Consider the following 26,357-nt stretch of genomic DNA (forward strand, 5'->3'; position numbering starts at 1 on the left):
CCGTTCATGCTCTGTTTCTCTCTGTCCCAAAAATAAATTTAAAAAAAAAGTTTAAAAAAAAAAAAAAATAAAAAAAAAAAAACTCTGGTTATATTGCCCCCCCCCCCCCCCGTCTTTAATAGTTTGTCTAAGGTATATAGTACAGCATTCTGGAGAATGGCTCAACATATTTTACTCAATACATTTCATATGCAAATGCCAGGTTTTACTTTTTACTGCAAGAATAGCAAAAACTACACCCAATTTAATCTGTCCATGAATGAGTCATATGAAACCTCTAAGCCTCAGTTTCTTCAGAAGATTAATAACATCTCTCCTATATGCCTCACAGCATTGTTAAATAAGGCTTGAAATGGCAAGGTGTGTCCAATCTGTAATCCACTGTAAATCCAAGGTAGTATGCAATTATAAAGTAGTTCTGTTTCAGATAAATTCAGTACACACAATTTGATTGACTAAAATTGGCTGAAGTAAGGAATTAATTAATTCTATCTACTGTTATGGGATGAATTTTATCCCCTCCAAATTCCTATGTTGAAATCCTAATCCACAGAACCTCAGAATGGGACCGTATTTGGAGATAGTGTCTTTAAAGATTATCTCCTAAAGATTCGGTTAAAAATTAACCTAAATTAAAATGAGGTCATTAGAGTGGGCCCTGTGCCCATATGACTAGTGTCCTTACAAGAAGAAGGCATTAGGACACAGACACACAGAAGAAAGACCATATGAGGACACAGTGAGAAGATGACCATCTACAAGCCAAGGAGAGAGGCCTCAGAAGAAATCAACCCTGCCAACACCTTGATCTCAGACTTCCAGCTTCCAGAACAATGAGAAAATAAATTTCTGTTGTTTAATCCACCCAGGCTATGGTACTTTGTAATGACAGCCCTAGCAAATTAACACATCTACCTTGAACCCCCCTCCAAGGGGGGTCTAAGTCTTCAATTTAGACATCCAGATGGCCAACAGACACATGAAAAGAGGCTCAACGTCACTCATCATCAGAAAAATACAAACCAATGGGGCGCCTGGGTGGCGCAGTCGGTTAAGCGCCCGACTTCAGCCAGGTCACGATCTCGCGGTCCGTGAGTTCGAGCCCCGCGTCGGGCTCTGGGCTGATGGCTCAGAGCCTGGAGCTTGTTTCCGATTCTGTGTCTCCCTCTCTCTCTGCCCCTCCCCCGTTCATGCTCTGTCTCTCTCTGTCCCAAAAATAAATAAATGTTGAGAAAAATACAAACCAAAATCACACTGAGATACCACCTCACACCGGTCAGAGTGGCTAAAACTAACAACTCAGGAAACAACAAATTCTGGTGCAGATGTAGAGAAATGAGAACCCTCTTGTACTGTTGGTGGGAATACAAACTGGTGCGGCCACTCTGGAAAACAGTGTGGAGGTTCCTCAAAAAATTAAAAATAGAACTACCCTACAACCCAGCAATAACACTACTAGGAATTTATCCAAAGGATACAGGAATGCTGATTCATAGGGGCACACGTACCCCAATGTTTATAGTAGCACTTTCAAAAATAGCCAAATTATAGAAAGAACCCAAATGCCCATCAACTGATGAATGGATAAAGAAGACGTGGTTTATATATACAATGGAATACTACTCGGCAATGAGAAAGAACGAAATCATGCCATTTGCAGCAACGTGGATGGAAATGGAAGGTATTATGCTGAGTGAAATAAGTCAGTCAGAGAAAGACAGATATCATATGTTTTCACTCATATGTGGAACTTGAGAAACTGGACAGAAGACCATGGGGGGAGGGAAGGGGAAAAAATAGTTAATAACAGAGAGGGAAGGAGCCAAACCATAAGAGACTCTTAAATACAGAGAACAAACTGGGGGTTCATGGAGGGTGAGGGAGAGAGGAAAATGGATGATGGGCATTGAGGAGAGCACTTGTTGGGATAGGCACTGGATGTTGTAAGTGATGAATCATGGGAATCTACCCCTAAAACCAAGAGCACACTGTATACATTGTATGTTAGCCAACTTGACAATAAATTATATTTTTAAAAAATGAAAAAGAAAAAATCAATCAATCGATCAATGAATCAATAAAAAGTCTTCAATTTATTGTCAGCCAGTGAGATACAGCAAACGGTCCCAGAGGACTCTAACCTGGATGTAGCTTGGACTCAGAATCAAACCAACCTGGGTTAGAATTCTGTGTGTGCCATTTCCTAGCTGCGTGACTTGGGAAAATGACCTACTGTCTCTGGATCTTAGTTTCTTCTTGCATTAAAGGTGGGCTCCTACCTCGCAAGGTCAAATAAGAATCCAATGAGACTGGATTAAATAAGGTGAAGTTTAAGACGTGCCTGACACCTGCAAGGCATATAATCGCTTGCCTTTCCTGATCTTAAACATAACGACCTTCACTTGTAGATTTCTTGGTACTTTTACATACGTTTTCATCTGAGTTTTACTTGATTTTCAGTTAAAATAGAAAAGATAAACATAGGAAAATCTAAAGGATTTGAACAAAATACAGAGCTAACTATATCTCTATCATTGGAGGAAGGGGAAAGGGAGGGTGACGACTGTTTGCAAAATACTTCCAAACCATCTAGTAAGTGCTATAAAAGTGTTTGCATTCTTTGACCTAGTAATTCTACTTTGGGGAAGAGCCTCCAGGAAAATCCCCAAGAAAAAAAAGATAATTTGTACAAAGAGGTTCACAGTGGTTTCATGCAGAAAACTGAAAGTTTGGAAATAACTCAAATACTCACCTCGACATGTACCACCACTCCCCACCCCCAACCACTACCCCCACCAAAACTAGAGAAATTGTAAAGGATAATAAATCAATAGGCTGGTCTATTCTGAAGCTGCAAATAATGTCAAATAGATAAATGATTTTAACACTGGGAATGTGTTTGAAAAATACCAAGTGATAAAAGCAGGACACATGATTGCACCCACAAAGGTTGTGTCTACGCAAACATTAATCAACCAGCACTGACAGACCCAAGATGAAACTGTAGCAATAGAAAGAAAATGTTTCATTTATGAGGTTCTTTAATCTGTAAACTTGCTTAAATTTTCAAAATTAAAAGCAAAGGAGTCCTCCCAACCCACAGGCCAATAACCACTGTTTTAACTACTTCTTTGCCATACCTCTAAGTGTAAAGAGTCTCTTCCCATCTTTTGAGTAGTAGATTTACCAGTCCTTATAAAAGCAGAACACAGGCAATGGTACAAGGGGTGTACTTCCCCAATCCTAAAGCTCTGTGTTTTTCCCTCTTGATGCTTTTGGAATCCTGCTCTCCCTCTGTAGGTCTTCTGGCTAAGAGCTCCAACGGGTACTGTCTCAGGAGCCCTGAGCAAACAAACACAACCCCATTCTCCAAAGCCCCAAATTCTGGACTGAGTCTCTCCCTTACTTCTTTCCACAGAACCTTCTCCTCTCCCAAGGAAAAAAATATATATACTCTTTTTTTCTTTTTTGAAAAGAAGGAACATAAATACAATACCTAACTGTAAGAGGAAGAGTTTTCCCAGATATTTTGTTTCCTTGTAAAGGTACGGGAATCTTGAGAATCTGAATTCTGACTCTGAATTTTTACTTGGCTTGACTCATGGCCAAGAATTCCAAGTTGGTTCTGGACCAAGATATGTAAGCCTTCATTTCTTCTTCTGCAAAATGAGGATGCAACCATCAACCTGATGGGGTGATGTGAGTACAAATGTGTAAAAGATTGAGCACCATGAAAAAGAACAATCAGTAAATGCTGCACCCCCACACCCTTTTCCTCTCGTGCTCCACATTTCCTAATCCAGTTTTTAGGAGCTCCTCAACTGTGTTGCCTTCCATAGAGATCTTTGATTCACTAAAGGGAGAAAGAATCTGGGAATGAGCTGCCTGCCAGAAACATTTCTAATTCTTTAAAAGCCCCATGTGAAGGGAACCATATCCTAAAACAAGGAACAAATAACAAGTTTTTTCCAGAATGAGGAAGGAAATAAATGAGCAGGCTTTCCCTCTCACACATGCCTTGCTTACAGGAGGTGTCTGTCAGGTACCTGATGACTGCTATCTTTCTACCAACCCTCCCACCCAGGAGAACCCAGACCTAGAGTCCAAGGACATGAGTTCGAGTCCTGATTCTGGTGTGGGTAGAGTCTTTGGGCTGATTGCCAACTAGACTAAGCCTTAATTACCATATTAGCATAACTCAAATATATCTCTGCCCCTCAAATTCATCTAGACTCATTCTTCCAAAACAGGCTCTTCATTTGGTCTCTTCCAAGAACCTTTCCCAACCCCCCCTTACACCTGATGTGTAAAGGAAATCATGTCCTTCATTTGGCTCCACGGCCAGCGTCACCACCTTTGTTTAACCTTTTCTGTGAGCCCCCTCCAGGTTGTGGGGCCCGTTTCCCAGCTCTCTCTTTTCAGCCACACTCAACACTTTGCTCTTGCTTTTCTTCCCCTCTCCTCTCACACCAAGCGTACCTATACAAGGCCAGTTTTATTTCTCTCTGAAGTCTTCCTGGACTACTGCTACATCTCTCTTTCCAAGCTCCATATGCCTCAAAACTGCCTGAATCTGCATTTCATTGAACAATTATTCCCTTTGTTCAGGGATCACCCTGCACTGCCTTACCATTCCCATGACTCAGAATGTTCACAAACACTGCTTCCATTTGATGGAAAGCTCCTTTCAAAATAAATTAGTAACGAGGACCCATGGCTTTTTCCTAAAAGGTGAATTCAAAGACTTGTTTGAAGACTCTTTTTCATTTTAAAATGTACAGGGATGTTAGCTTGAGGCTTCCTTCTGAAAGCAAGAAAAATATAAATTTCTTCTTAGAAGGCAAACATTCCATTTTTATGGATTAAATCTGATCCTCAGGATAGGTATGTAGTAAAATATATCTGTGCTACTTTCTGTCAAGCTACACCAGAGATAACTAGATGCTGGGCTTCAATGATGCTGGAGGAAAGCTAAGCCTCTGGTAGAATAAGGAAGGGAGGTCCAAGGTCAGAAGTGAAAAGTACACTAGACACCCACATGATGGCTAAAATGAATTCTGAAAAATTATTTCATAAAGATCATAAAGCAGATTATATTTTCCATGTGAAAACCATATTATAACTGGAAGTTGATTGAGTACCATTAATATACCATGAAAGCAAAGATTGCTACCTATAAAATAGTGCTCTAATTATTTACAAGAAAAATGTATGCAAGAATTGGCATAAACATATTATAAATATTCTATAAATACTGATTAAAAGAGGGATTCCATAGAACACTCATAAACATACATGAATGTATGATTCTATTTATCATAATTTTTTATCCACAACATATTAACCATAATAACTATAAACACGGAATTAATACTAACTCTCCTTGTCTTTTTTTGGTATCTGGACAAACTTTGAGACGATGGTTTGGACAGTCCAAGTTTCCTAAAGAGTTAATTGGAAAAGTTCGGACAGGTATAGCAAATAGAAGTATTCAAAATGATCTGATTTACCTTAGAGCAACCTCAGAGCTTTGTAGGTGGTAAGCTGAGCAGGTGGGGTGGCAGGAAACATGTAAAAGCCAAAGAGAGTGCCCCCATCATTATTCTGGAAGGAAAAAATAAAGTAAGGAGTCATCCAAACTTTGGCAAAATTGTTGGTAGTAGGTGGGGGAGAGGAGAACCAACATGGATAGCAGCAACAGACACTGGGGTCAGAGTGTGACACGTTCCCTTTTTTTTTGGTTAACTTTAAGTGTCAATTTGGTAGGTTCTAGTACCCAGTTGTTTGATCAAACACAGTCTAGATGTTTCTGTGTAGTTATTTCTTAGATATGATTGCATTTAAGTCAGTAGACTTTGCATAAAACAGACTATCCTCCATAATATGGGTGGACCTCATGCATCAGTCAAAGGTCTTAAGAGCAAAGACAGGTTTTCCAGAGCAATTCTTCTCAAGATTGCAGCACAGAATTTCTACCTAAGTTTCCAGCCTGCTACCCTGTGGAATTCAGATTCAAGACTGCAACATCAAGTCTTACTGAATCTCCAGCCTGCCAGCCTACCCTACAGGTTTCAGACTTGCCAGCCACCACAATCACATCAGCCAATTCCTTAGAATAAATCTAAATAGATGGGTGGTTGGATGCATAGGTAGGTAGATAGATGATAGATAGATACGTTTGATTGATATGATGATATGATATGATAAATAGATGATAGAGAGAGAGAAAGACAGAGACAGAGATGTGTATTCTGTTTCTGTTTCGCTGGAGAACCTTGACTAATACACTCTTCTAGCACCAGATGGGAACAAGTTGTGCAAAGAGAGGCCTCGACAGCAGAGAAGCTGTAACAAATGAGGAAAACTATGGCCAAGAACTCCACTTCACTACATCCATAGATCACTTTTCCAAAAACAAAGAGTCCTCAGAAGTTATTGGATGGCCCTGGACACCACACTTTTTAAAAGTAGGAGCCATCAATTCAGAATCACAGCCTTAGGAGTCTATCATCAAAATCATGCAGGGCTCAAAAATCCAGATCAAAACTGTGGACATTTATTGTGAATCAATCAGATGAATTTGGAAATGAGGCCAATTCACCTTGATGTCCTGTCACTATAAAATCCTCTCAGAGCCAAAGCATAAGAGACTCTTAAAAACTGAGAACAAACTGAGGGTTGATGGGGAGTGGGAGGGAGGGGAGAGTGGGTGACGGGTATTGAGGAGGGCACCTTTTGGGATGAGCACTGGGTGTTGTATGGAAACCAATTTGACAATAAATTTCAAAAAAAAATAAAATAAAATAATAAAATCCTCTCAGAGATATTTCCATACTCCCCCCTAGGGTCAAGCACCCAGCACCATCAGGTAAGTGCTTTATTATCAGCCCTCTGGTTTAGGGTGAGAGCAAGGGCTCCAGAACCAGAGAACCTGGTGCCACCACTTTCTAGCCTTGAGAAGGGACAACAGAAAAATTTGTGAAATGAAGATAATTATCAGGCTTACAGGGTGACTGCAGTGCTGTATGAATGAAACTGACACCAGCCACTCACCATAATTTAGTGCTGTTTGCAAGACAACTCCTAGGATCCTTCACATGGGGAAAAAATCCCCTTTGGTTGTGACCAGCAGGGTCCAATGTAGGGGTCCCCAGAATGGTGCGAAGGAGCTAATTTTCACATCGCAGAGGGCAGACCCCTTAGGGAAAAAATTGGCCAAGAGACAGCGACTGACTGTAAAGTCTTTGAGGAAGAGGAAATTGGATTCTGGCAGGTGATGCGTCTCAGCAGGGCTAGGGCAGGAGTGTTGCCATAGTACCCTCCCAACTGGGAAGCCTACAATCCTTAAAACGGGGAGGTAAGGGGCACTCAGCAGGCTTCAAGAGAACAAGCCACTTTACAATTATTACCTTATTTGATTCTCACAGCGATCCTCTGAAGCATAATTAGTCCATCTTAATTTTTTCTTTTACAGGTAAAGAAATTAAGGTTCCAAGAGGTTGAGACTTGGCCAAGTTAAGAGGCGTAAGAGGTTGTAAGAGGTGACCTGGGAGTGGCACACAGGCATGAGTGATTCCACCCCCGCCCCCTTTCCACAACACCTGTGTTCTCATTCATAACTTCGGGAAGAGCTTACTCTGTGTCGGGGCCTATTAGGTGCTGCACTACAATGATAAATGAGGTGGACGAGGCCCCAAGACCCACACAGACAACAATAAACAGGGAAACTATTTTTTCAACAAAACGATTCTTTCAGAGAATGGTCAAGAGTGAACAAAACACCCCAGCCTCATGGAACTTTTGCTTAACAAGGAAGACAGATATTAAATAAGTGCAGAAGTGTTGAGTCTTACAAAGGAGAAGGGCAGGATGTTTGGGCACACATAGCAAGCGGGAGTGTTTTGGGGTGAAGCAAAGTCTTCTGGAAAGAAGTGAGGTGAAGCTGAAGCTGACAGATGGATAAGGCTTGTATGGACAAGGTTAGTGTGGGGAAGGGGTGGGGTTTGTGTTCCAGGCTCTTAGAAAAGATACCCAGGATGACCTGGAGATAAGAAGGAGTGTCACTTACATGGAGTCCTAAAGGACTTTGCAGCCCCACACTGGGATTTTTGAGTCTTGCTGTACTAACCAGAATGAGCACACACAAGTGCCTAAGTATAGAAGAGAAATAAGTCAAAGTGATGTGCTTGTATCAGAAGCAGCAGAAAACATCAGTGATTAAATTTAAGTCAGTTTTAATTCTGGGAATATGCAAGTCAAAGCCCATTTGATGTCCGATTGAGCTAATAGGTTGCAAATTCAATCAGAAATTGTAAAGACTTGTCAATGATAGAGGAAGTCCCTTGAAGCTCTTCTGCGACAGCAGCCAAGTGAGCCTGGTAAAAATGCAAATCAGATCCATTCATTCCTCTGTTTGAAACCCTTCTGTGTGCGCTTAAAATCCAAACTTCCCACCATGGCTTCAAGGCCTTATGCCTCTTTTTCCCCAGCTCACTCTCCGCCAGGCACACTCGCTGCTCAGCTCTATGCCACACCAAGCTCCTTTCTGCCTCTGGGCACCCATGGAGGCTGTTCCCTCTGCCTGAAATGTGCATAAAATATTTTTGAAAATTTATCAGAAGGGTACTATTAACAGTAGTTACCTATGAGGCTGGGGATTGAGAATGGAAGGAGACTTTTACTTATTTTGTACATTTCTCTAGTGCTTGAACTTTTCCCAGATGTGTGTGTGTGTGTGTGTATGTGTGTATACACACACACATACACACACACACACACACACACATACATATATCTTTTTACTGATAGCTTCTCCCTAATTCCAGCTCCCCGCCTCCTCACCATAGCCCCCAAGAGGCAGTCGTCATCATGAATGTTGTGCTTATTAGTCTCTGCCTTTTTTTTAATGTTTATTTTTAAGAGAGAGAGAGAGAGCACAAGTGGGGTGGGTGGCAGAGAGAGATGGAGACACAGAATCCAAAGCAGTCACCAGCCTCTGAGCTGTTAGCACAGAGCCCCGATGTGGAGCTTAAACCCACAAACCATGAGATCATCACCTGAGCTGAAGTCAGATGCTTAACTGACTGAGCCACCTGGGCGCCCCAGTCCCTGGCTTTTTAAAAAAGGAGTTTACTACATATATATGTAACCCAAACACAATTTGGGATGTCCTAATTCTCCAGGAAACTGAATTCTTTCCTGGAAGGGGAGAGGAGACCCGTGAAGATGCGACATACGGAGTCTCTACTCTGGGCCCCATCCCATCCGCAGAAGGTTTGGGGTGGCTGTCGAGCAAGTGTGGGACCCCAGGTTGAGGCTGCCTGCTTGAGAACCTGGAGACTTTCGCTGGGAGGGCAGGGCCAGGGCTGGTAAAAAGAAGCCCCTGGGAATGCTGTTGGGAAATTTGGGGGATTGGAAATCATGACCACAGCATGTTTCAGCATCTCCCACCAAGACACAGGGTCTATTCCCCCACCCTTTGAATCTGGACTGGTCTTGATACTTACTTTGGTCAACTGAATGTGGTAGAAGGGACATTGTGAGGTTCTAGATCTTAAGAGCCCTGCAGCTTCCACTTGCTCTTTGTTTTGATACAACCACCATGTAAAGAGGTCCAGGATCTCCTTCCAGAGAAAAAGGCCACATAGAGGGAGAGATCCTCAAGGATGAGAAATTATAGGGAGAGAAGAAAGCCAAGATCCCTGGGCTGACAACCACACTGGGACTCCATCCATGTGAGGGAGGTATATTGGATCTCAAATGACACCACATGAAACAGATGAGCCGTCCTCACAGAGCTCTGCCCAAATTCCTGACCCACAGATTCACAAGCAACAAAGCAGTTGTTTTTACCCACAGAGATCTGGGGTGCTCTGCTACAGCAATAGATAACTGACCCAGTGTGAGAGAACAAGAAAATGAAAATACATCTCAATCAATGGAAAGTTTTCAGGGCCCAATCTTAGAAAACATACAGGAAGTCAGACTATAATGGGCCATCTGACTCTGCATGTCAACTCATCCCAAAACAGCAATTATCTGACACTACATTCTTCAAGGATACTCTTAAAAGGTGAGAAAAAGTGGCTTATGGAGTTTATAAGGTATGTCATATAGAAAGCTTTCTAGGGGTGCCTGGGTGGCTCAGTCGGTTAAGCATCTGACTTCGGTTCAGGTCATGATCTCGCTGTTTGTGAGTTCAAGCCCCACATCAGGCTCTGTGCTGATAGCCTGGAGCCTGCTTCAGATTCCGAGTCTCCTTCTCTCTCTGCCCCTCCCCCACTTGTGCTCTGTCTCTCTCTATCAAAAATAAATAAATGTAAAAACAAATTTTTTTAAAGGGAAAGGTTTCTAGAATCCTCTTTAGAGTCTCTCTTTATCAAATGTTTTTCACAACAGCAACTGCTAAAAAATCAATCTCTCACCCTCCCTTTTTCTGCTTACACACATACACACGTGCGCACACATGAGCTCGTGCACATACACACGCACTGCACACACGTGTACACATGAGCACACACATACATTCCCTACCTCCCTGCCACATCACTCTCCCTGCACATCCTCTCCCTGCCCTGGCCATCATCTCTGTGCCCAGAGACCCTCACTGCTTTCCAACACCCCATGGGAAATATAATCTCTTCTCCTTCACTGACTCTTCTTTTTTTGCAGGGAGAGCCACTCAGAATGCAGATGGACCCATTCTCTACTTCATGACTTACTCAAGCATGATGACCACACTTGCCAAGACCAGTACCATGTGGTCTCATATATTTGCTCTCCTTTCTTCAGACTATACTTGAATGCCAAGGGACCCTTTCAGTTCCAGCTCAGTGGAACTTCTCAAAAACCTCTGTTTGTGTACTTCATTTCCACCCTACACATAAACATTTCAACTGGAATTAGCTGGTTTCTTTGTTGACCGCCATATTATCCTTCTATCGTGTTCTACACGGGTCTGGCTGTCTCACTAGCTAATAACCTACTTAAGTCAAGTGCTATGTCTTGTTAATCTTTGTAACCACCACAGGATCTAACTCAAAACGATGCAGATGGCAGGCATTCAGTAGATATTGTCAAATTGAATATAATTTAAACTAGGTCATCAATTCAGGTCCAACTTTTTAAAAAGTCACATTCATTGAGATAAGCTGGAGACATTTGCAAACAGCCAGTCCAAATAGGAAACAACATCAAATAAGAAATTATTTAAAATATAAACTTTTTTATGGGGCGCCTGGGTGGCACAGTCGGTTAAGCGTCCGACTTCAGCCAGGTCATGATCTCGCGGTCCGTGAGTTCGAGCCCCGCGTCAGGCTCTGGGCTGATGGCTCAGAGCCTGGAGCCTGTTTCTGATTCTGTGTCTCCCTCTCTCTCTGCCCCTCCCCCGTTCATGCTCTGTCTCTCTCTGTCCCAAAAATAAATAAACGTTGAAAAAAAAATTAAAAAAAAATAAATAAAATATAAACTTTTTTAAATTTTAAAAATCAAAAAAAGTAATGTATTTTGTTTGGGAAGTAATAATGAGTGACTTTTTTCTTCTACTTTTTAGTGTTTTCCTAATTTACTTAAAGAGGGGTGTGCTTATTCATAACAAAAGTTAACTTTTAAATGAATAAATCAGAAAACAGGAATTATATTATCATTATGTTTAATCCACTAGATGCTCTTTTTCAAAATAGTATTAAGACAAATACATTGTTTCTTCAGCCTGAAAAAATCATTCACCAGTTTTCTGGCTCAACTGGCTGAAAATTCTACCAGAGTGAAACATATGTTCAGTCAAGCTCTGACAGACAGAAGCCAAGCATCTAAAAGTCAGTCAGAGTGCCTGGGTGGCTCAGTCGGTTAAGCATCCAACTTCAGCTCAGGTCATGATTTCACGGTTTGTGAATTCAAGAACCATGTCAAGCTCTGTGTTGACAGCTCAGAGCCTGAGCCTGCTTTGGATTCTGTGTCTCCCTTTCTCTCTGCCCCTCCCCCGCTAATGCTCTGTCTGTCTCTCTCTCAAAAATAAATAAACATTAAAAAAAATTTTTTTAAATAAATAAAAGTCAGTCAACCCACAGCACATCTGGCCAGCATCCCTATCTCCAGCTGATCCTTGGGATTAACCCTAGTCCCAGATCCCATTGAGATGAATTATCAGTGTGGCTCTAGTTTTATTATTTGGAATCTTTTCAAAGTGAAACTTCAAGGAACACCTCTATTCTTATTTGAGGAGCCTTCATCTTGATCTCTGTCCTTAGGAATGTCTAAAGTTGTCATTCAAATAAGATCTTAACTTCTCAATCTAGCATAAAAACTCTTCACCACCTGGTGCAATCTGCCCATTCAGCTTCATCTCTGGGGGCTTTCTGGAAACAAGTTTCTCAGTGTGACTGGTAGACCATCTGTAACAGAATCACCTGGTTTCTGGTCATGTTGCAGACTGCTAAGCCCATGTACTGATGCAGAATTGAAAACAAATTTCCCAGGTGATGTTCTGGTCCACAAAAGCTAGACAAAAGCTTGAAAGTCAATGCTCCAAAGCCGGAACTGCTCACTGTTCCTCTAACATAGCACATAGTTTTCTGCTCTCCACCTAGAACATCTTTATTCCTCCTTTGTTGATGCCTGCTAATTTTTCTAAACCTAGCTTAAATGTCACCTGCCCCACGAAGTCTTCACTGTCCCTCTGATATGGACTGAATGTTTATGTCCCCCCAAAATTTGTATGTTAAAGTCATAATCCCCAGTGTGGCTGTATTTAGAGAGGGGGGCTCTAAGGAAGTCGTTAAGGTCAAATAAGGTCATAAGGATGAGGCCCTAATCTGATAGGATTCATGTCCTTGTGGGAAAAGACACCAGAGCTCTCGCTCAATATATATATATCTGTCTCTCTCTCTCTCCCCCCCCCCCCCCCCATAGCATGTATACAAAGAATTGGTTATATGAGCACATAGTGAGATGGTGGCCACCTGCAAGCCAAGAAAAGAGACCTCAGAACGAAACTTACCTTGCCAACACGTCGATCTTGAATTTCCCAACTTCCAGAACAGAGAGAAAACAAATTCCCTTTGTTTAAACCACCCAATCAACAGTATTTTACTACGGATTAAATTATTTCCTCAACTGGTCCCTCTCACCTAACACTTTGTACTATAATAAGCTGGATTCTTATCCTGATTCTGGCCTCTAATGGATGGGAGCTTCTTGAGGACAGGGATGCCCTGGCAGCCAGCAGAGTCCTGTTGGAGCTGAGCACAGGAGAGGTGATGTAAGACTGGAGGGAAGTTAGGGCCAGGTCCGCAGGGTATCAAGGAGCACTCTAAAGGATAAAAACACAATGTGCTGGCAAGGTCATGAACTTAAAAATCCAAAAGACTGTGTCTAAATCCTGTACTCATCCTTACTGGCTATATGACCCAAGGAGGCCACTTAAGCTTCCCTGAATCTCCCATTTCTACATGTGAAAAATGAGGATGGTACCACTTACTTTTCAGGTGTGGTTGCCAGATACAACACAGGAATGTCTGGTTAAATTTAAATTTCAAAACAATAACATTTTTAAAAAATTAATTGTTTTTTAAGTTTATTTATTTTTGAGAGAGAGAGAGAGTAGGGGAGGGGCAGAGAGAGAGTGAGAGAATCCCAAGCAGGCTCCACACTGTTAGCACAGAGCCCAATGTGGGACTTGAACTCATGAACCATGAGATCATGACCTGAGCCAAAATCAAGAGTTGAACACTCAACTGAGCCACCCAGGTGAGCCACTTCAATAACATTTTTTTTTTACTATAAGTATGTTCTATGCAATATTGGGGACATACTTTTACTATGAAAAATTATTTATTATTTATATAAAATTCAAATTTCACCTGGCATCCTGTATTTTATTTGCTAAATCCAGAATTTACCCAGGGATATTGTGAGGTTTAAATAAAATGATTACAAGGGCCTGTCATCCTCACACCTGCAGAAGGAACTCGGTGATAGCATGTAATAAACAGAAACCATTAACATTACTTGAGTGAGAGCATGTCAGAACCATCTGTCTTAGGGGTTCAAAATTTAGCTCTGGCCAAAAACAATTATTTGAGATTTCTTAACATGCCTAGAAGTAGAACGTTGAACTCATTTTAAATATATCACATAAGTAGCTTTCAATTATAACTTTATCTTTCGCAGGTTCTGCCCCAGCAACTTTGTAATCCAACGGTTTTGAAGTGTCTAAAATCTCCCCATGTAATGAATGGGAATAATCATTCTCTCCCAAAATGCCTTGGCTTTGATGATAGAGTGTGTCAGACATATCTGACTCGAATGACAATTGACTAAATCATTGTTTCTGCTCAATTAACTTACAGCCCCGGGTAGTGTTCTGAGCTTCTGTCTCCTGACAACACCTCCCCCCACCATCAACAACCTTGAATCTTACCCCAAGGCTTCACTCCAAGAATAGAATACATCTTCCTTTCGCAGATGACACCTGGAGCAAACAAAAAAAAATTATCAATTAACAGAGAAATCATATAAAACTTAATACAGATATACTTTCCTCTAGCATCACCAAACAAGATGTGACAAATTCCACCAGGCCCGTTGTACTGCCCTTCCTCAGTTTTTTCTGCCCTCTTTCCAGGATACATGGCTGGACAGCTAGAGAAAGGATCTCCCAGTTTCCCTTACTAGCCAGGTGTGCCCATGGGACTTGTTCTAGCCCATGGGTTGTAGTTGAAAGTGATGTGTGCAACTTCCACGTCACTTGTTGAGAATGGCATCTGCCAGCCTGGGCTCCTAACAGTCATGGTGCAGAGGCCACCTACCTACCTTGGACCTTAGTATGAGAGAAGAATAAATTTCTGTGTTCTTGAAGCCACTAAATGTTCTTGGGTGGCTTTGTTACATTAGCCTAGCCTTTATTCTAACTATGACAAAGTTCATGTAACTTATTTGCCTCATATTGCTTACTGGAATGAAATCCAAATGCCTTGACCAAGGCCTTTAGGACCTGGCATGATCAGCAGCTCCTCCATGACTCTGCAAACGTGATCCTGTTTATTCTGCATCTGCCTCCTTGTGACTCCTCCCAGGAAGGTCTCACCTGCTGCTGTAGACTGAATGTGTGTGTCCCCCCAAAACTCACATGTTGAGGCCCAAATCCCCAATGTGGTTGTGTTTAGAGTTGGACCCTTTGGGAGTAATTGGATTTGGATGAAGCCCCCATGATGGGATTTGTGTATTTGTAAGAAAATGAAGAGGCCAAAGGTCTCTCTCCCCCATGTGAGAACACAGCAAGAAGACATCCCTCTGGGGGAGCCTGGTGGCTCAGTCATTTGAGCATTGACTTCGGCTCAGGTCATGATCTCACGGTTCATGAGTTCTAGCCCTGCGCTGGGCTTGCTGCTGTCAGCTTAGAGCCTGCTTTGGATCCTCTGTCCCCCTCTCTCTCTGCCCCTCCCTTGCTCAAGCTCTCTCTCAAAAATAAACAAAACATTAAAGACAAAAGAAGACATCCTTCTGCAATCCAGGAAGAGGGCCCTCACCAGAACCCAAACACACCGGCACTGATCTCAGACTTCCAGAACTGTGAGAACTGTTTGTTTAAGCCACCTGGTAATGGTTTTTGTTACAGCAGCCTGAGCAAACAGACAGTAGGCCACTCTAAGTATCTCACCCCCATCCCCTACCCCCTCTATTTATTTCCTCCTTGGCATTGATCATACTCTATAATTGTCTTATTATGGTACTTGTTCATTGGCTCTGTCACTGCACAGGTTACCTGACAGCAGCAATGTTACTTCTCTTGTCCCCCCTACATCCCCAGCACCTGGAGTAATGCCTGACCCAGAGGGGTGCTCCCTAAACATGTGTCAGAATAAGGAATTGTTGGTTATTTAGATTCAGATATAGACAAAATACGTCTAGAGAACCAGCATGGCTCAGAAGACAGCTTTCAGGGAAGAAGAGATTTCAGGGCCACCCACAGACTTCATCTCTGAAGAGTTTTGTGAGGGTTAATATGAGGCATCACCTTGACTGAGCCACAGGGTGCTCAGATATTTGGTCACACAGCATTTCTCAGGGTGTCTGTGAGGGCGTTTCTAGATGAGATTGACATATAAATCAGTAGACTGAGTAAAGCAGATTGCCCTCCTCAGTGTGAGTGGGCCTGTTGGAGCCCTGAATAGCATAAAAAGCAGACGAAGTGAGAATTTACAATCTTTGCCCAACTGCTGAGGGGGACATCAGTCTTCTCCTGCCCTCAGACTAAGACTTACACCATGAGCCTTCCTGGCTCTTCATACTCAAACTTTCACTGGTTCTCCCGGGTCTCCAGCTTGCTGACTGCAGATCATGGGGCTTCTGAGTTTTCATAATCACATGATCCATTTTCTTATTATAATAAATCCTCCCCCCTCACATATATATTGTCCTATTGCTTCTGTTTCTCTGAAGAACTCTAACACAAGTTTGGGGGGGAGGTTGTTGTTGTTGTTTCTTGAGGGGGGGGCACAAGTGAGTGAGGGGCAGAGAGAGAGAGAGAATCCCAGGAGGAGTAGAGAGAGAGGGGGAGAGAGAGAGAAGTGGGGCTCACCCGCAGCAGGGCTCATGTTTTACCCGTGGCAGGCTCGAACTCACCCAAAACAGGCCTCTAACTCACAAACCGTGAGATCATGACCTGAGCCGAAGTCAGTTGCTTAACTGAACCACCCAGGTGCCCTAACACAAGTTTTGACAGGATAAGCCGCACCTGATACAGGTCCAGACCTGAGGAGTGGGGAGAGGCAGTGGTGGCTTTTCCTCAAATCCATCTGAACCCAGACATCTTGGTGGCAAGTGTATCTCCTGCGAGAAAGAACTCTGATGAATTAAACGAGTGCTCACCTTATCTGTCATCCCTGGGGACCCCAGCAACATTGCTGTGAGACCCATCTGTTAGTCTTACCTCACAGACAAATGCAAGGCACCTGCAAAACTGAGGCCTAAAAGGGGCACGGCCTTGATCTGAGAGTGGTGGAGGGAGCAGACAGCTCAGGCAGGGCTCTGGGCAGGCGGGGAGTGGGGGCCCAGTCCAAAGCAGCGGTGCAGTGAGCCACAATCTAGAAGTGTCTCCGCACATGAGGGCTTCAGGTTGCTCTTTGGGGGTCCCCAGGAAGATGAAGGGAAGGGGACTCCTGGAGGAGCTCTACACAGGCACTATTTGCGAGGAACAGCTATGAATGCTGATGAGATCCCGTGGAGAGTCAAAGCCTGGTGAGATTCTGTCCATGTGTGTGAGTGGCGTTGGTGATATAAAATTGAACCACCACTTTAATACATACCAGCAAAGGTTATAGCATAACCATAAAGGTTAAGAGCTTGAATCTTTTGGAAGAAGGAAGGAAAAAGGAAATTCATTGGGAATCTCCTAATAGAAAAATATGTTTTCCCTTTTTGGGGGACAATAAACACATATATCACTGCCTGTACCACACCCTTGTTAACATCTTGCTGGCATCAGGCATTTTGAACAGTTGAAACGTTAAGGTAGTCAAAACAAGCATTAGTTAACATCAGCATCCTCTATTGTCAAAATACTTTTTATTGCTATAAAGTTTATGTGCATTAAAAATTAAGTAGAGATTGGGGCACCTGGGTGGCTCAGTCAGTTAAGCATCCAAACTTTGGCTCAGGTCATGATACCGTGTTTCGTGGGTTCCGGCCCAGCATTGGGCTCTGGGCTGATGGCTCAAAGCCTGGAGCCTGCTTTATATTCTCTGTGTGTGTGTGTCTCTCTCTCTGCCCTCCCCCACTCACACTCTGTCTCTGTCTCTCTCTCAAAAATAAATAAACATTAAAAATAATTTTAAAAATTGAGTAGAGATATTGGAGGGACCATCCGTGTAGTCCAAGAAATTTACATTTAACTAATCCTCACACCAAACCTGTTTGGTTTGTTGATCCCAATTTAGAGATGAAAAAACTGAGGCTCAGGAAGATGAATGTGTAGCCCAAGCCACATAGCTAGTAAAAGCAGAATAGAGATTAAACCTAGGACTGACAAACTCCAAAGGTCTGTGCCAATTTCCCACACACACATTTTCCCTCCAGATCAACTAGCCCCACCCTCTCATTCTACAGAAGAAAAGTCTAATACCTCTTAAAATAGATGACTCAGGGGCGCCTGGGTGGCGCAGTCGGTTAAGCGTCCGACATCAGTCAGGTCACGATCTCGCGGTCCGTGAGTTCGAGCCCCGCATCGGGCTCTGGGCTGATGGCTCAGAGCCTGGAGCATGTTTCCGATTCTGTGTCTCCCTCTCTCTCTGCCCCTCCCCCGTTCATGCTCTGATTCTCTCTGTCCCAAAAATAAATAAAAAACGTTGAAAAAAAAAATTAAGGTTCAGGATCTTCCTTCCAGCTCACTGGCTGTTAGCAGAATCTATTTCCTTGCAAGAGAGGACTCAGGTCACCATTTCCCTTCCAGCTGTTGCTGGGAATAGCTCTCAGATCTTGAGGCTCCCTGTGGTCTCTGCCAGGTGCAGTTTTCATAAGGCAGCTCCCAACATGGATGTTGGCCTTCTTTCAGGTCGGCCAGAGTGTGTCCCTGACCTTTTCTTCTAGAGTCAGACAGAGAAAATTCTCTGCTTTTGAAAGTCTCATGGAATTACATGAGGACTACAGAAGATCTCCATTTTAAGGTCAACTGATTTGGGACTTCAATCACATGTGTAAAAATCCCTTCACAACAGTACCTAGGTTAGTGTTTGCTGAATACTGAAGGAAAATGTGTGTGCACCAGGGGCTGGGAATTCTGCCTACCACCGGCAGGGATGGGGTTTGTATTTTATGGCTTGGACAATGTGCTATCTGTGTCAACACGTGAATACAGAATGCCCTTTCTTTTTCTTGGAGGGAAGGTGCTAATCACACCCAAGAGGCAAAATGGACGGAGTATGATGGGCAGTTTCCAGTAGAGAAAACCCAAGTAGCCAACAGACACATGAAAAAATGAATTAACGTCTCTAGCAATGAAGAATATGCAAAGTAAAACAACAGTGAGATGCCCTCAACCATCAGATTGGCAAAACATGTGAAATCTGATGATGAAGAGGCTAGCAAAGACGAAGAAAGCCAGGGAACACCATATACTCACAGAGGAGTATGCATTGTTATGATGTTAGGAAGCTATCTGGCATTATCTAGCCCAGCTGAAAATGTACAATGCAAATTTAAAATCTATAAATGCCATAAAGAACCTCTAACATATGTGCACAAAACACATGTACAAGAATGTTGATTGCATGTGATAGAATCAAAACAAGTCCAAAAAAAGTGGAAATAACCTAATGCCCACCCACAGGAGAATGAATGGGTCAATTACGTTATATTCAGACATTGCAACACCATCTGGCATTTAAAAATGAAAGCGCCAGAGCTACATCTATCAACTCTGAATAAATCCCAGAAACAACTTCCAGCAAAAGAGCCAAGATACAGTGTGACATTTCCAACAAGACATCATTTATATCAACTTTTACAATGGGCATAACAATGTTTTATAATTTTTATGGGTACATAGCATATGTGGCAAAAATATAAAAAACATAGACGGAAATGATAAAGGCTGAATTCATGAGTATGATCCCCTCTGGGGAGCGAGGGAGGGAGAGGAAATATATCTGAGAAGAGTACACAGGAGGCCTCCATTATATCTATAACATGTAATTTCTTTTAAAGAATTCTCCTGCAAATATGGCTTAATATAAAGATTCGATGAAGCTGGATAATGGGTATGTGGGTTTTCATTATACTATTTTGTATCCATCTCTCTAAGTTTGAAACAATAAAGTTGCTCTTTGATTTGAGTGGGAAGAGGCAAGATCATTTTTTTGAAGCGTATGAGAGCAGCAGAAAGAGCAATGCAGCAACCAGGAGAATGGGTCAAAACCAGGGCCACAGGGAAGAGGAGTAGTAAAAGGGTGTGGAGGTGAGATCAAGACACTTGGCCTCTTTAGGTGCATTGGCAAGAAGCAGCAAGCATCAAATCAGAGCCCATAGGACATGGTATGAGGGCAAGGTCACTTCCAAAGAGAGGGGAAACCTGTCTACACTTTGCACAGGGTTTGTGTGTAAGGGTGCATCTATGCTCATGGCTGCATGATGCATACTGTGTGTACGTGGGGGGAGGGACTGTGTGTGAACTCATCAGAATAAAGTTTACGGCTGCCTTAGACACAACCCTAACTTTAAAACCTAGAGAAACATCTACATGTGAATTGGCAGCTGAAGCTTCTGTGCCTTGAGCCAACAGCCTTTGTCAACATTGACAAAAAGAATTGGAGACCCTGGGGAGAGGCAGGAGCTCTTTTTTGCTACCTTGAATTCCACACTCTGCTCATTGAAAGCTGCCTTAAGATACCTCTATATCACAATGGAGAATTACTCGGCAATCAAAAAGAATGAAATCTCGCCATTTGCAATTACGTGGATGGAACTGGAGGGTATTATGCTAAGTGAAATTAGTCAGTCAGAGAAGGACAAATATATGACTTCACTCATATGAGGACTTTAAGACACAAAACAGATGAACACAAGGAAAGGGAAGCAAAACTAATAAAAAACAGGGAGGGGGACAAAAACGTAAGAGACTCTTAAATATGGAGAACAGAGGGTTACTGGAGGGGTTGTGGGAGGGGGGATGGGCTATATGGGTAAGGGGCATTAAGGAATCTACTCCTGAAATTATTGTTGTACTATATGGTAACTTGGATGTAAATTTTTAAAAACTTAAAAAATGTAAAAGTTAAAAAATTAAAGAATAAATAAAATTAGGGATGCCTGAGTGGCTTGGTCGGTTAAGATTCTAACTCTTGGTTTCAGCTCAGGTTATGATTTCATGGTTCCTGGATTTGAGCCTTGCATCAGGCTCCATGCTGACAGTGTGGGGCATGCTTGGTGTTCTTTCTCCCTCTCTCTCTGCCCCTCACCTGCTTGTGCTCCCTTTCTCTCTCTCTCAAAATAAATAAATAAACTTAAAAAAAAAAAAAAGATACCTCTACATCATTCTTCAATGCCTCAGTTCATGTTTTTGTCAGTTTGGGGAGCTAATTAGTTCCACAAACCCAAGAAAATTCCATCTTCATTTCACAGTCCCAGTGTAGTAAGTATGGGCTGGACAAGTGACCACACAGGATCTCGGAGAAATTAAGCCATTTTTTTTTTCTGTTGTTTCTTTTTCTTTATGATACCATCTGCAGGGACATGCTACCATGAAAATTATGACTCCCTGAAATGAGGATTCTTCTGTCTACTGAACTGCTCTCTGAATTCCCAACATATAATCATATCTGAACAGCAAGGTCATATTGCTCACGCAGTAACTCCTTCTTGGAGTCTGCTTCCCTGAAAAGTAACTCCCTCAGCCATGACTCAGCATAATCTCAAGGGAAAAGGTACTCAGTACAACAATAGCCTTCTCTCACTCTTGGTGTCTTGTAAAAGCAGAACCATGGCACACACAGAAGAAAAAGAACGGTGACTCACATTTGCTTTCTCCTGGCACACTCTACTCAGACAAAATGTGTTCCTGCAGAACAATAGGGAAAAAGTATTAACTGGTTTAAGTATGAGTAACCATTTTAACAGAGAAAGATTTCCAACCCATCCAATCTAAAGAGTAGTCTGGGGTCCCCAAACAATAGGCATCAGATAACATGCAGAAAAACACAAAATAAGGAGACAAAAGGGGGAAAGAGCCACAACACACACACACACACACACACACACACACACACACACACACACCAAAAAGAAAGAGAAAAGAGAGACTACATCCAAGAAAGCAAGGTATAGTATGCACAGCAGTAGCAAAAAGCTTGGAGGAGAAATGAGGGGGGAGAAATGAATGACAGGTAAGACTTGGGAGGAACTAAAAAGAACAGTAAGGGTCAGCCAGACACAGCCAATAGAGACAGACATGTGGAGACAAATGCAAAAACACAAAAACCAATAGGCAAAACGACTACTGGCAGAGGTTCTGTCTTAGCCCCAAATCATTAGTCAAAACCCTTGGTGACGAGTGTGTCATTGAAGTGACCATCTTTTAAGGAAAGACTGCAGGTGAAAGTCTCTAAGGTCTAATTGCATCCACCCTGGGTCTCCAGTAAGCTACTCCCCATGGGAAAGTCTGGATAGAGAGCCCTTGGCCTCATGCATCCAAATGAATCTTGCACAAGTATTCACACCCTTAAGGAAGATCAGGTAATTAGCTATAGGTAACATCAGACCATTGCAGTTCTGGGTAATGTCAGATGTTCTTTGCCACCCACACTCTGCCCTTTGTACCAGTAAGCACACACCCTCAGAAGGTTCCAATGAGCACCATCAGAGATAGCGATGTGACAACCCTAAAGGTGGCATGTGGGTGGGAATGTGGAACATAACGCAGAGTTTTAGGGATATTTTTCTTCAGTGATTAGCAGGTTTTTGGAAACACTCTGTTTTCTAAGCTCTATATTGCTGATAAATACAGAGGTTGCCTGCTATAGTCTGGTTGCTAATCTCAATCTTTTCCTGGCTTAACCATAATATACTCTAAAGCTATAATTGGTTGCTTAAAAAAAAAAAACCCTCATTTGGAGAACACTCAACAGTCTTCATAATGTATTCATACACATTGATTAAGGGATGTTCACAGAAACTCTTTAAAGAAGGTATGGCTAAATCTGATTTTCCTCACCCTACAAAAAGAAGCCCAGAAGAAATGCATTGAAGAAACTCATCTGAGGTTTCACAACCTAGCATAGCAGAGATAAGACTTGGATTTATGTCCCTCCTCCCCAACCAGTTCCATCCACTTTTCTCTGTCACCTTGGCTGTATCCATGGGGTGGCAGAGCTTCAATTCTCACACATTTTCCTTCCATTTGCTTCAAATCTTTGTTATTTTTAATTAAATCATGATAATATTTGAGTCCCTACCTGGATCTCATCATCCTTCCTCCCTTCCAGAAATTACCACTCTCTTGAACTCAGAATTTGTCATTTCTGTCATTTTGATAGTTTTCTTACTTGAGTATCTACACATAAATATCAAAGAGCATTGTTTTGCACATTTGGAAGTCTTTTATATTATTCTGCAACTTGTTTTTTCCTTTCTAGAACGGTCTTGAGCTTTGTCCATGTATTAACTCTAATTAATTCATTTAAACTATTTAGTATTCCATGGCCTCACCTCTTTTCAACAGCTAAAGACTTGCTAAAAGTCCAGTGTCTGCCTTCTTTCCATCCTCCTCCTCAGGACTGAGTGTCAGATTTTGGAGCCAGATGGGTTCAGTGATCACTCCTGTGCTTCCGGTGGGCCAATCCCTTACTACGTTACAGCTTTCACTAATTTCCATCCGGTTTCTCGAGTGATTACATTAATGGGACTGTTGATATAGTAATTTCACTGCTATCTTCATAATTAGTTCTCAGTGGAAATTGTTATTGTCTTGATCCTTCTCAGTAGGAAGAAGCCGAGATGGAACTCTGGGAATAGAGCTTTTTGAAACTACATGAAGCAGGAAATTTGAGATGGGACCTTTGACTAATTCCTACTTAAGAAGACCACAAGACAGGTAAATAAAAGTAAAGTGAAAGTTGTGGTTTGAGCATATTGATGAGGCATGTATAGGGATGTCTTCTTCTAAAAATATTCTTATAAAATACTTAGACATCATTATCTGATTGCTCATATTTTGGGAAAACCCTAAGAATCATATGGCATAACAATGGAATAAAATGGTGTATGTTGAACTCCTAAGATAGATGGTCATGAGAGCTGCTCATTGTCTGTTTACCTCTACTGTAGCACTTACTGTTATACGATAGCAATTCAAAACTCATTTCTCCTATAACAACTGTACGTTCCATGATGGTGAAATTCATGTAATTCATCCCAAGAGCTTGGCACATATCAGATGTCCCATTTATCAAATGAACTATTTAGTAAATGAAGAAAAAGTAGCACAAGGGATGCCTGGGTGGCTCAGTCGGTTGATCATTCCACTTCAGCTCAGGTCATGATCTCGCGGTTCGGGAGTTTGAGCCCCGCATCCAGCTCTATGCTGACAGCTCAGAGCCTGGAGCCTGCTTCAGATTCTGTGTCCCCCTCTCTCAGGCCCACCCCTGCTTTTGCTCTGTCTCTCTCTGTCTTTCAAAAATAAATAAACATTAAAAAATTTAAAAAAAAAAAAAGAAAAAGTAGCATGAGTGAAGTCCTTTACTATGTAAAAATCTCCCCAAAGCTGTCATGTAAAAAGGAACTACAGTAAGCTACCTAAATTGTTACAGAAATCAGCTCAAATATGGCAGGAAGGGGTAGAAGCACATCTACAGATGTGATGAAGCAAAGTTCATTCTTTCTGCAAACACCAGACAAGTGTTTTCTAAGCCCAGTGCAGGACCTTAGGAGGAACAGAAAGGGCCTAAACATAAGGTAATGAAGGAAATCTTTACTGAACATCTATGCTGTAATCTTATTTATACTGGATATAATATTTACCAAACAGAAAAGCAAGTGCAATCTCCATTTTACTCGCAAGGATACCAAATCACAGAGAGCCTGCCTTATACAACCACTATTACTTAGCTAATCAGCAGTAGACCCAAGATTCAAGCTCAGTTCCATCTGACCTGAATGCCAGTGCTTTCCATAGCAAACATGGTGTCTCTCCAAGGTAAGAAATGATCCTTGACTTTGAGAAGATTATGGTCTAATAGAGGAGATCATTTTGGTTTGATACAAAAATATGTATTATGATGACTAAATAGAAAAGAAACACAGGGCGCCTAGGTGGCGTAGTCGGTTAAGCGTCCGACTTCAGCCAGGTCACTATCTTGCGGTCCGTGAGTTCGAGCCCCGCATCAGGCTCTGGGCTGATGGCTCAGAGCCTGGAGCCTGTTTCCGATTCTGTGTCTCCCTCTCTCTCTGCCCCTCCCCCGTTCATGCTGTGTCTCTCTCTGTCCCAAAAATAAATAAACGTTGAAAAAAAAAAAAAAGAAACACAGAGAGATTGAGATTTCAATACTCCTTATAACCAGGTGAAGTTTAGTCTATTAATTTTCTCCTACTATTTTTTTCTACATTCTAGAAAAACACCATTTAAATGTTTTCATTTCTTCTATTTTCCTCTACCTGGGATGCTTTTTTTTTACTAACTCTACCTGACCACATGTTTTGAAGGCTTTTCATGGGTATTTTCACTTTTGGATCACCCAGAATCAGAACCTCCGTCCAACATTGAAGTTGGGTAATTACCAACTTCACAAATTTTAGTGAGAAGCAGAGCCCACCTCCCACTATAGAGGCTGCAAGTGCCAATTGGTTACCTTTCTAGTCTCCCCTGCAACTAGGTCATGGCCATACAGCCCAAGTTCTGACAATCAGATATACTCACTCTAGACTTTGAAACGGTGGCAAGTGAGGTAGACTCAAGAACCACAGACGATTCTGTCTGGAATTTAAACAAGATTGAAGTTCTAGAGTTCTAGAATGGTGCAGTGCTAGTGGTAGCTGCCTGTGTTTGGAGCCAGTGGTTCTGGTGCTGCACAGGGGGCCCTGTGCTTAGCAGACCACCAAAGGTGCCCTCCCCAGTCTACTCTGTATTGCAATGTACTGGGGTCTTATTCCTTGATCTTGGCCTGGTGGCCTCTGAGCCCACGTCTATATCCCTCTAGCACTTCAATGGACTAGCCAATATATTTCTCTTTTTCTTTAGTGTTTTTATTTTTGAGAGAGAGCATAAGGGGGGAAGGGCAGAGAGGAGGGGGGGGGGACAGAGGATCCAAAGTGGGCTCTGTGCTGACAGCAGACAGCCCAGTGCAGAGCTCAAACTCACAAATGATGAGATCATGACCTGAGCCAAAGTCTGATGTTTAACTGACTGAGCCACCTAGATGCCCCGCCAAAATATTTCTTATAAAATTTTAATTTAGAGAGCAAAATGTAAGCCATAAAGGGTATATAGATAATAAACTATAAAAGTAAAACATGACAAATGAGTTAAATCCAACTTGCCTTTCCCCAGTGAGGCAACCACACTGCTTTCAGTTGGTATTTGCATTCTCATATGTGTTTGCATTCACATATGTATATAACCCTAAGCACTAGATAGTAATAATCTTATACAGTCTTTAATTTTATATAAATGGTGTATTACTATATGTATCTTTCTGCACCTGGCTTTTTTCACTCAATTTTATGACTATGGAATTCTACCAGGATGATATATATGTGGCTATTAGTTCATTCATTTTTTATTTCTTGACTCCATAGAATTCCATTGAATGAATATACTACAATTTATATATTCTCCTAAAGGCAGACATTTAAGTTATTCAAATGTTATACTA

The 26,357-nt window shown here is 42.0% G+C and overlaps 1 long non-coding RNA gene across 1 annotated transcript in view; it reads right to left on the reverse strand.

Moving 5' to 3' along the window:
- The window catches only part of LOC121041080 (uncharacterized), a 56,929-nt gene extending 31,488 nt beyond the window's left edge, over positions 1-25,441 (reverse strand). The window contains exons 1-4 of the long non-coding RNA XR_005795695.1: positions 25,403-25,441; positions 21,508-21,550; positions 16,736-16,830; positions 14,420-14,470 (exon numbers count right to left, since the gene is read on the reverse strand). This is a non-coding gene — a long non-coding RNA (uncharacterized LOC121041080). The remainder of the gene's footprint in view (positions 1-14,419; positions 14,471-16,735; positions 16,831-21,507; positions 21,551-25,402) is intronic.
- Between the last annotated feature and the right edge of the window lie 916 nt (positions 25,442-26,357).

This window comes from Herpailurus yagouaroundi, unplaced genomic scaffold, assembly GCF_014898765.1.
Source record: "Herpailurus yagouaroundi ecotype Mexico unplaced genomic scaffold, PumYag 28, whole genome shotgun sequence".
In the NCBI taxonomy this organism is placed as follows: Eukaryota; Metazoa; Chordata; class Mammalia; order Carnivora; family Felidae; genus Herpailurus; species Herpailurus yagouaroundi.